Source organism: Pteropus alecto, unplaced genomic scaffold, assembly GCF_000325575.1.
Source record: "Pteropus alecto unplaced genomic scaffold, ASM32557v1 scaffold35, whole genome shotgun sequence".
NCBI classification, from domain to species: domain Eukaryota; kingdom Metazoa; phylum Chordata; class Mammalia; order Chiroptera; family Pteropodidae; genus Pteropus; species Pteropus alecto.
In genome coordinates this window covers 3,723,304-3,736,131 of record NW_006437828.1, presented here as the reverse complement: position 1 = coordinate 3,736,131, position 12,828 = coordinate 3,723,304, and positions in this window count along the sequence as shown.

Genomic DNA, 12,828 nt, shown 5'->3' with positions numbered 1-12,828 from the left:
GTATATTTTCCAAGGAGCTAATGGCTTCACATACACAATCCATCCTGTGACTTAAGTTGACTGGTCCAGGGATAAGCACTTCATGAGAGGCTGGGACATTCATTTGTTTTACTTGGATTTTTAGAATATAGTTTCTATAGTATTTTTTTCAATGTTCTTCTGAGGTATATAATTGAGAAGTGATTGACAATTATTTTTCTAACATGTCCTCAAAGTCAAAGATAAATGAGAGCAGGGATTAGTTCAGAAGTCTGCAAATAATGATAATTACAAAAATAAAGATATGTATTGAGAGCAGGGGGAAAATAGAAAAATCTAACTAGACTTATTTAATGGAAACTGTTGATGAGCTTTATTGTAATTATTGTAATTATTCTGGCTAAATCGTAAAAGATGTGTAGTCTTTTGCTGAAGGGACAAGACAGGGCAGAGAGAAGACTATTTGCCAATACAGGAAAGTTTAATAAAATACTGTATATTCACAAGTAGTTTAGTATTGCTGGAGCAAGAAATGTGTTCAAAGAAGTGATAAAAACTGAAGCCAGATAGGTAAGTAGCTGCGCCATTATAAGTGGACTTTGTGGTGGACAAAAATATTGTAACATTTACCTTGAATGTTATATTGCGTACACAAAATAGCATTTTACAGCTGTGGATTGGAAATTATAAAACCACAAACTGAGAGACTGGAAATGAGGTTTTTGAAATATTCTAGAAAGAGAGAATATTTCTTTAAATAAGAAAGTGACTTGGGGATAGAGAGGAAGATGGAAAATTAGAAATGATTAGAAAGTTATTATTAGAAGGCCTTATTACTTGTTTGCGTGTGTGAAATTAGAGTATAAGGCATCATAGTTGGTATAATATCTGTGAATTTGGTGCTAAGATTTTACAAGACCATGTGGTTTCCATCCATGGGTTCAGCATTGCGTACACGGAAGGTGAGAAATCTCTAGAGCTTCCAGATGGGGTGTAATGTACTCATCTCTCGCTCATAACATTTGTTAGAAACTTGTAACAGCTCAAACTGTAGCAACCTTGCCACACTGACATTTGTAGCTAGATAACTTTTTATAATGGGGGAATGTCCTATGTATTATATTTAGCAGCATCCCTGGCCCACTAGATGCCAGTAACTCCCCGTTCTAGTTGTGACATCCAAAAATGTCTGTAAACATTGCCATATGTCCCCATCCATTGCAAAATGCCCCCTTTAGGAAGGGAAAAAATCATCTCTGGTTGGGAACCACTGAGCTAGAGTAACAGCATAATTCTAAGGCACGTGAGTAATTGCCATGTGGTGACTAGAGAATAAAGCACATGGCAGAACTCTGAAAAGAATAGCATTGAATGGTAAACAGTCAGTCTATTCAAGCACTGTGACAGGATACCATTACCTAGGTGGGTTGTAAACTGCAGAAATGTGTTGCTCACGGTTCTGGAGGCTGGAAGTCCTAGATCAGGATGGTCATGTTCTGGTGAGGTCTGGGTCACTGACTGCTGGTTTCTCCTTGTATCCTTCATGAGGAAAGGGTCAGGGGGCTGTCCATGGTCTCTTTTATAAGAGCACTAACCCCATTCATGAGGGCTCCACCTTATAAGGTCATCACCTCCCAAAGTCCCCACCTCCAAATATCATAACTTTGGGAATTTCATTTCAACATATGAATTTGTAGGGGATGCAAACATTTGGGCCATCACACAGAGGGAAAGAAAGGTGACTGAGAAAGCACAGATAGTCAAGTGTGAGGCAGTTGAAGACAAAGTGATAAGACCAAAATCAAAGGTGAAGCAAGTCTGCGGGAGACCAAAAGAGAATTATGTAAGTGTTAGGTTAGAGATACAACCCTCTTAAGAAAGCTTTTTAATAAAAGTGTAATTTAAAAAGTGTTATGCTCATGTCTTTCAGTATCTCGTCATGGTGAAGAGATTTCATGTGAGAAGGTAACCACTATTTCATAGGAGGAAACCTTTTTAGGAATCCCATGATCATTTTTATAGCATTGAAAGGCTTAATTTAGAATGTCAGCTACTCCTACTGACATTATCATATCCTAAAAAATGTCTGCCCTATAAGAAGAATAATGCCAATTAATAATATACTCAGAAATAAGTGGGGGAATTCATGAACAGCTTCAGTAAACATTTAGATGGTATATACAAATAAATGTTCTTTTGATGTCGAATTAAATTTTAAAGAGCAGATGACTACAATAGAAGAATATAGCTGTAAATATTTCAGGTCTCCATTTTATATTGTAAAGGCATAGCTTTGAATATTTATATTTTATTTAGTAGAATTGATCAAAGTAAATGTCTCACAAATCCAGAAATATTTCAGTATAACAAACACATTAAGAAGCACTTCAATGTCCATTGTGTGCTATGCTTAAAGGAATCAATTTTATTATTTTAAGATAATGACAGAAAGAAAGATTTCCTGGATAAACTATCAGAAAAAGACAAAATTTTTTATACATCTTTAGCCCCTCTGTTCATAGGGGACAGTGGAGCAATGTGAATATAAGAACTTGTCATAAAATTATATCCTCTGATTTGGAAGAAGAGTGGCATCAATAAAGGATTTGGAAATGCCCTGCTCGTTTGGCACCAAGCAGGTCACGAATCAAAGATTTTTCCTTAGGCTGTTTAATCCTACCTAGAACCCTCACTGTTAGATGTCAAAGTATATTTCTATTCCAAATTGTCTAGTTCTCCACACGTTTGGCTTCAGTCTGCTGTTAGCATTGGTGGTGATTGGGGGGAAATACATTGTATATAATTGTACATCAGCTGCCAATGAAATATGTGACTATCTCATGTGAACATGTGTCTAGTTACATTTGTGGTAAATGATCTGCCATTTTAATTATCCTTTGCCATGGAAGGGAAGAAGCCACATCTTTACTTTTGTTTGTAAGTATTATATAACATTAAATATGCTTCCAGCATTATTTAAGTACTGTTTAGAATAAAAAAGTAGTATGTAAGTTAGTTTCTATACTGAAATAATATCATTTTCTGAGACATCTAATGGCTTTAAACCCAAATGAGAATTTTACTTTCTTATAGTCTGCTTTCCTGTTCTAACATCAGTTAGATGATTTGTCCTTAATTGGGGGGATTTTTAGGGTTGTATTGATTCATTATATGACATCAGATTTAAATCATGGAAATTTAAATCATAGAAAAATCCACAGAAGCTAAGATTGGGATGTTAATTGGACTAGGTGTGTACAATACATTCAGGCAAGTAGGAGGTTATGACAAGTATGTACTTACTAAAAATAAATAAATAAATAAAATGGAGAATATGAGAATGACTGTTTCATGCCACATACCAATACTTAAGGTATATTAAAGTGATTATAGAAATAGATTTTATGTTCATTTTAAATTTTCATTTTGGGTATGGGTGAGGCTGAACAGTTTTAGATGTTAATTAATGATTATATGGTTTTTCTCTTTACATTCTTTGCCTATTATCTTTTTCCCCCCCTTTGGAGATATTGGTATTTCCATCATTTCTCTGAGAACTGGTAAATTAAATAGCTAAATCAGAAAAAACTAAAAATAGTTTTCAAATGAGGATACTACATAAGCGAAGGACAATACAAGGAATGGGCATTAAGCACTAATTGGACAGTGATGACATCGGTCCGACTAGAATGAAAAATGTGCATTGATAGAGAAGGCAATTAGTTGGAAAAGGAAAGTAAAATTTAAAAATTCTTAAAAAAAAAAAAAAAAGGGAAAGTTTTCCAGATAAGTCAGATAAGGTTTCCAGGATATTAGAGCTATCAAAAAAATTATAATAGAAAAAGCGATCTAAGGATGGCGGTCTATTGATAAGCAAAGCGGTTTGGAAAAGCAGAAATTATGGACTAGGAATCCAGTTAAAGAGATAGCTACTGCTGTAAATCAAGGTAAAGGTCGTTAAGGTCTAGGATAGTGTGGTAAACTTAGTAGTGGCCACCTAAACACATACCCTCATCCTAATCTGTGGAACTCATAAATGTTATCTTATATGAATAAAAATATATATATATATATATAAAAATTGCGAATGTTAGGGATCTTCAGATATTGAGATTATCTTGGATTTTCTGTGTGTGGCCTAAATGCAATCATATAATCCTAATAAGAGAGAGGCAGGGGGAGATTTCTCTTAAGATTCTCTTAAGAGAAGGCAATGCAATCAAAGACACAGAGATTGGAGTGATGTATTCACAAACCAAGTAACGCCATCAACTTCTAGAATCTAGAAAAGACAAAGAATGATTCTCCCCTAGAGCCTCTAAAAAAAACTACAACTCTGCTGACACCTGATTTTAGTACAATGAAACTTATTTTGATCTTTCAGTGTCTAGAACTCTAAGAACAAGTCTCTGTTATTTAAGATACCATGTGTGAGGTAATTTGTTAAAGTCATTTTAGGAAACAGTGAGGTGTTATTTAATCATTTATTCAGAAACGATGTTCCCAATCCTTTATTTCAACCATGACATTAGGTAATATTAAAGCATTTAAGAGCAGACACTTTGAAATATATCAGATATTTTTAAATTCCAACATACAACCTATCTTTGAAATTTTAGGCACGATATTTAATGTCTCTAGACATTAGTTTTCTCTTTTTTAAATGAAATACTGGTCCTTAGCTCATAGAATGAACATATGTGAAAATTAAGTTAGAAAGCATACGTAAAATACGTTGAGAGTATAAATATGCCATAGACAATAATATAATTATTGTATTACTTTATACCTAGTTTCATTTCTAGACTCTTAATTTCCTGTAGACAAAACTTTGCCATATTGCTTTCTTTATTCCATGTATTTACCTCATAGCTGATGTTCAGCACATTCATTTTTAAGTACATAAGTGGATAAATAGATGGATGAATAGGGAGAGTGAGTAATAATTTTTTTTTTCAAAATTTGGTGACAAATATCAGGTGGAAGATAAATATTGTATTTTTCAAATTTTGCTTTACTTCAAAAGGTCACTCACTAATGGTAATTTAAGAAAAAAAGCTTTAAATGATATCTAAAATTACCCATAGGGAAAATTAAAATTGAATTCTTCAGATTTACTTAGTTCTGTGAATGATGAAAATATAAAGCGAGAGATATAATAATATTCATATATAGGGCCTGCTAGCAGATGTAAATAGAATTATTTTGGTCACGTAAGAAATGTAGAAATAATTATAAAAACATATACCAAAATCATCTTGTCTTTAACACCATTTCAAATGATATTTTGCTGTGTTTATAATGATTAGATTTGTTTCTCGAAAATTACCAGATGCTCGTAACATTAAGGTCATTCAATGTTTATTCTGTGTTACGGAGGCCATGCGTCAATTTTAATTTTCTGTTTCTTCTTTAAGCTTTCACTTGCACTTGATACATTTTCCATCTACTGTTAGGTTTCTAATTAGCAAATGTTTGTCAATAGTGTGGATAACATGTCCTCACACAGCAGAGATAGCTTGGTGGCTCTCTTAAGCACATTCCCGACATGCCACACTGTGTGTAGGCTTCATGCGGCACATTCGCTGGGTTACCACAGCCTTCCTTGTTTGGGTTATTTTATTTTAGATTTACCGATACTGTTGTGAAGCACTGCCTTGTCTTTTTGTATCACCTGTCCCCGAATTACTATGCAGTAAGTGTTATTTTATCATCCCGGGTGAAAATGTTGTTAAAATCAAATGCAACTGTTTTGAGCCGTTATAAGCAACAATCAATAACGATCACAAGCAGAAGTGAAAGGGATGAAGAAGGTAATAACACCGCTATATTGCAAACAATTCAGATAGTTACTTGATCACTACCTTCATCATCACCATATTTCTTTGCTTCATTCCCATACTCAATTATTCACATATATGTGTGGCATGTGTTTCCTGCTTTAAAGTGGCTAACATAGATAGAAGTGAATATCTGAAGATGGAATGCATTTTTATAGTCATATTACTTTTTATTCAAATAGTACACATTGGAATTATTTCTAAATTTGATTAATCTTCCTGACAAAGGATGATTATATGCAGTCTTATATGTAAGTTTATACAAAAGATTACAATCCCTATGGAAAGTTCCTTGTAAATTATGGATTATGTAAAATCTAAAATCAGCAGTGTCCATAATAAAAAAAAACTGATTGTAGCTTTACTAAAAGTTATTAAATTCTTGTGAAATACAATCTCAGCCATGCGTTATCAGAAGAAAATAGAAACTTGATTGCCAATTATAAGCAGTTTAATTCATAAAGAATGAATCATTCTGCGTTCCATCATTTAGAGTTTTTGTAACATATTCCTATTAGGGAAATTAACACTAACTACTTCTCTCAGCCAGTCAAAATAAGCACTTTCATAACATTAAAGTAAATTCCTTTATGTGGCTTCAACCTCATTTTTAAATCTTCCTGAGTCATTTGTTTGAACTAAAATAAAGTCATTTCAAAAGAACATTGTCACAAGATCAATATCTTTGGAACGATGCTTTGGCTGTGACCGAGCATTTTCGTAGAATCAGAGCCATTATCTGGTGATAGGATGCCAGATCTGCTGACAATTACTTTCAGTTTTAAGCATCACGGTAATAATTTCTGCTGTTTTTTCTTATTAAATATTACATTAATGCTTTTGACATGTGAAATTCTGTTAGTATGTCTTCATTGAATTATTTAAAGAAATATGTATCCTCAATATTATTTCCCTGCTCGATTTCATACAATCAAATGCATCAAAGTCTTTATCAGTTATATAATAAGAGAATCATCAGTATAAGATGTTTCTTGAGCACCAATTACATGAGTTCATAATCTAGACAGAGAGAACACAGTCTGGGACACTTCAGTCCCTGATGTCACTGTCCAGACTTCAAGGGGATGAAGTCCATGTGAATTTTAACTAAACGTTACTACTCTTGAATCTGCTTTGTAGCTCAGGTTTTCATCAGTCTGACTCTCCTTGCCCATGTTCACTGGAGTGCCAGCGGTATGTTTGGACATCTCTATCTCTGAGATGTAGCCTGAAATCCTAAGCCTAACTCTGATCTTGTACTCAAATAGTTTTGTTATGAGATTGGTGATACTTAGCCTTTGGGGAAAAAAATACAGGCCTCTTAAACCTCTTCTTTCTTTGCTTCAGGATTTTCACTCATATTCTTGGTCATGTCCATCCAGTTTTTTTTCCCTCTGTATCATCTGGAATTTCCATTCCATTACAAACAAAGATTCCATTCTTATTCTCTTCATAGAAATGTCTCTCTCCTTCCTTGCTTCATTCAAAATTGTCTCTCTCCCACTCTTTCTGCAGACTCGTCAATGAGAAACTGTGCTTTTCCCATGTTCTACCTAATAATGAGCCAATAGGTGGAATGAACTTACTATTATTTTCAGACGACTACTTCTCAATTCACGTAGAATAAACTCTGGTCCTTTGGGATTTTATGCAATCTCATTCTATCACTTTCATGATGTACTGTCCTTGACATCTTTTAACTTCCAGGATCAATTCTCTACATTCATTGAGAAGATAGGTAAAGAAGGATTTCTGTTTTATTCCTACCACTAAGTATGTGATTGCCTAGGATCATTTTAAAATCCATCTAGAATACTAATTAAAATACAAAGGGAGAAGTTCCTTGGCTTCATTAAATTTAGTTGTTTTCACTTTATAGCAATGATCACACCTTTTCAAGACAAATAGCTATATCACTTTGAAAACACTAAAATCTATTAGCCAAACATTTAATGTAATTTCTTGTCTTTAATGCTATTCTTTCTTCATGACTGAAAACAACTGCGTTTGACCTTCTCAGAGTCTTTGTTCTCTTATTCATTTTTGTCAGTGTCCAGACAGCCTCACCTTGTACTTATATAAGGTCTGAGTATCACGGACCCAATATGCAAACACATACATTAAGTTTTACATAAGAGAATGAGAGAAACAAAGTCAAGGAAGACAGCAGACCTCTCTCTAATAGGTTCACGGGATCATGGGCAGATTGGGAGAGAATATTTTCTTGAGAAGTAAATTGACAAAATAGGTAGATATTTGTGTTAGGATGGATAAAGTAAGAAAACAGAAAAAGTATTTCAGACATGTGCTTTATAACGGGACTAGGGTAAAAAGTTTATGAAGGGGCTAAACTGGCAAAAACTTCATGGTGGATGCTGAAGCAATAGACAAAAGAGGTGTAATAACATCTGATCTGGAGGTTGCTTGTAACTTTCAGCTGGAGCTCACCAGATCACACTTCCTACTTAACTAGGAACATTGACCCTTTCTAGGCTTGAAATACCAAAGATGTTTTTGGCACCTATTCTATTGGAAATAGAATTAAGACACTTCCCTTTCCTCTTGATTTTTAATCTCCCAACAGAGCCTCAAATCAGCAGAACCTAATATGAATCCATCATATAAAGGAGAAACGTGGCTTATAGATTTCTCAGCTCCATCACTAAAATTTAGCATGGAGGGGCATGTATAGGGCTTACTAGACACAGATAAATAAACAGCATGTCTTGATTGTGAAAACCAGTAGAGGCCAGATAAAAAATTAGAAATTTATTTGTATGTCTTACAAAGTTTTTCAAAGTTTATCTGAATTCTTCCCTCTCTTTTTAAATTTCCTAACAAAATCATTCCTATTGTAAGCGGTACCTTCTCTTATATAGGCACTATTTTTTACACAGGAATCAATGCAACTGTGATTGGTAATTGCTACTTTTATATGGCACAGCATCTTGAGTACTTATACCTTAAAATTCTTGAAACATTCACACCAAAGTCATGACAAATAGGCCCTGAAGGGAACAGCCTCTGCTTTAGATAAACAAAATTGTGTAAAGCAACCTAATTTTACTGAATTATTTTTCTAGAAAATCATCCTGTTACATATGAATGAACAACTTTATGACAGTATTAGAAATCACGCTGAGTGTTTAGAACCTGGAGATTTTGCTTAATCCTGGGTATGAGAAAATAACAATCTTGTCATCTCATTATTATTGTACGAAATTTATTTGAATATTCCCTTTGATATCATTGACATGAGAAAGATAATAATAAAACTATCTTTAAAGTTTTAATTAGTCCACTAATTTAATATAACCACTTAGTTTTATAGAATTAGTGGAAGTAAAATAGATATCTCTTTGCACCCCTTTGTCATTTACTTCATTACATTAATCTATCTTATTCACTCTTAATGTTTAATATATTCTATTTTCATTGAATAATAAGAAAACCAAATACCATTAGTGTCACCAGTCATGCAATATAAACAATGTACATATATAATCTTACATATTTCAAAACTATATGTTAATTTCTTGAATTTTAGAGGCAAAAAAGCTAAATGTCTTTTATATATGTTGTTGACATTTCTCCTAGCTAGCATATGATCTTATTATTTTTTTAGTAGAAATAATAGACTTACACAGATCAATCTAATCTCTAGTCCTTTACTATCAAGAGAGGACATTTTCTCTGAAAAGATTGGCTCGGTTCCTGGGGAAAAGGAGGAAACCACACAAATCAATTAAAGTATATGAAAAAGCATCAAAAATAGCTTTATTCAGAACTTTTCCTATAACGGAGTACTTGAAGTACCAGAGTTCTCACTGATTCATGGATTGTTTCTCATTTATTCTTATTCCAGGAACTTCGCTGAGAGAACCAGACCTGAAACTACACCAGAAACTCTTGCTTTGCAAGAAATATTTTTTAAATCTCACTCAAGGGTCAGAACTGCAGTCTATTATATTCACCACTAGCCACATGTGGCAATTTAAATTAAACAAAACTAAATAAAATTAAAAATTCATTTGCATAAGCCCCATGTCATATGCTTCCTAGTCATCTTTGACTAGTGATGATTATTAGGATAAAATTTATGAACATTCCATCATCATTAGTAGTTCTGTTTGACAATGCTGATCTAGAACAAGATAAAAGGAAAAAAAATGGTAGTTCTATTGTGATGCCAGGTACTCATTGGATTTTTTTTTTTCCATAAAATAGGTAATAAAAATGTTTTAAAATAAAAAGATAGACTATACTTTCAGTACCTACCTAAAGGTAAGCTATCTTTGGTGCAAATAAGAGTAGAAATTAAGAGATATCAAAGTCAGAATTTAGTTTGAAATCCTATTGCCTATTCAGTAAATATCAAAACTTTCTATTTCTTTAAGAGATAGTCATGAGTTGACATACTGTATGTCTTTTGAAATGACATCATTATGGAGTAAATGGACTACAATGACTATTAATCCTATATTTTATTTTTTTAATGTAATTTTTAAATGTAAAAAGATACCACTGGAACAATGTCATCATACCATATTGTTATGGTAGATCAAAAGAAAAAGCATAATACTAGTTATAAATGGAACACCTAAGTGAAGATGGAGTATTCAATTAAAAGATGATCAACACTCCAAAATCATTTGGTCTTCTAAAGCTTTATTATAACAACTAAAGTTTTAAGAAGCTTTCATTTTGTTTTGTTTTGACCATCAGTTTATAGCTATTGTTTGGTTCTGTGTTCAACTCCATGCAGTACGAAGACATAATACCCGATTCATACAGATGCGCCTAGAAATATTTGGATATGATTGATTTCTCTATCTAAAACTGGTTGAAGAGAATCCTAGAAATTTGATATTCTAAAAGAACTCTATCTGAGAGCTATAATAGTCAACAACACAGTTAACACTATTAAAAGACAATTTTCTCAGTTCTGAAATATGAAAAAAGGTTATAATATGTTCTCTTCCGTATGTTAGTTGGGACATTACATTAATACTCTTAATTGAAAACAAAGTGAACAAAATTCTTATCTCCTTCACTTGGTGCTTATCTCATTTTAGGCTGAAAATACAAATTCTGTATGAGATCTTTAAGAATATTTTGGAATAACTCAAAACAGCAAAAAAGACAAATTATTAATGATATACATTTTATTAAATTTAATGATATAATGTTATAAATACAATTTAGTGACTACTCATATCATGTAAGTTAATACAAACAAGAGTATAAACACTCATCAGGAGTGTGGCACGAAGTTTAATATGCAAGTAAATTCCCTTAATGGTCAGTGGAGAAGATATATAGACTGCAGTTGTCAGTAATATATACTGAAGACCCAGAGACCCAGAGAGTTTATGGGATATCTCAGTGTGAAGAAGAGATTGCAATATTATCTACACATGTAGCATTGAGAAGTAGTTTATAGTGTACATAGTTTATACTCTAGAATATAAGCTGAGTATAGTTGTAAGTGTGCATGTTCTGTTCTCTTTGGTAATATTCCATGTCTTTCCTCCCATCATGTGGAAAAATTAGTTTTGCCTCCATTTACTTATTTATTTCAATATTCCTGATCTATTCCTGATGTGTTCATTCTTTTGATTATTTTTTGAATAGTCCTAAAACCTTCCTGGTTCTTTTAAAGTTAAGTAAAATCTTTAACACTATTTTTATATCTGCATGATAGCCATGGTTTTCATTTTTTCTGAAAATCATCTTCACAACAGTCACTCTTTTAGTCAATATCCTTCTGCTAGGGTGCCTTTTCCGCATGAAATTGGAAATAAAGACATCTTAATCCCTTGTGGTGCCCATGATGAAATTGCTTCTTTCTTTCCTTTGGTGTCATAAAGAAAGAGTTAGTTGGAAAACTTTGTTTCTTCTCTCTCTGCACACCCCCCCTCCTTATCTGCTAGCAGAAATCAGCAACAACAAAAAATTTACTAACTACAAATAATAAGAGTGTGGCCTTCATCCATTAGGCATACAAAATGAAAAATAAATCAATAAAAAGATGAACAATTCTTTATTTTGAAATCCTCAGTACTTTCTGGGGAATATTAGAAGTTGGAAATAGAGGTCAAGATCATTAAATCTTGTATCAATGACAGCTGTTGCCTAAAACTCCTGGAAAGTTTTTGTTGTTGTTATTTTTTTCATTTCTTGATGCTTGATGAGACTCCAGAATAAAGAAAACATCTTCAGTTTATCTCTTCATTAGTAAATACTTCAAATTGAGTATTGAGCAAGTTTATCATAATATCTAATTGCTTGTAGAAACTAGATGTTTAAATAAATTAGAGACTTCTACAATAATATATTGAGCACTTACTCTATAATATAAAGTTCTAAGTGCTGGAATTACAACCATAAAGAAAACAGAAGAAAATCAAACTAAATAAATATACTATAATATAAAATCAAGTAAGTCTAAATGTTATAAAGAAAAACACAGTATATAAGGGAATATCTATTATGTGTAGGGCAGATATTAAAACCAGGTCATCAAGGAAGTCACTGATAGCATAAAATATGTATAGAAATTCAAATGAAATTATTAAAGGTTAAATTCAATTGCTCTTTCCTGTCTTTATTAGTTCACAAGGGAAGAAATACTGAAAATGATGCAAAGGACCAATTTTTGTCATGCTCCATGATATCATTGAGCTAATCCAACTGCCAACCTCTGATTGATTTCAAAAGATCTCTATGCTCAAATCAGCTCTGCAGAGATGCAGAGCAGAATGACAAATTGACTTAGAGACACTTGACATCCAATATGCTTGATTCAGTTTTTCTGACACAGATGAACATAGCATTTTCTGGGGTTAAAAAAAAAAAAAAAATGGAGAATTTTCTCTATGGCTCTATTGAACTTGAAGTTATTTTTGCAAGTATTCCCTGTGATGAATTTTCTTAAAAGTAATTAAACAATTCTTGTTTTTCTTCTAATAAAGTGTTATTGAGTGAAAAAGAGAACTCACCATCACGT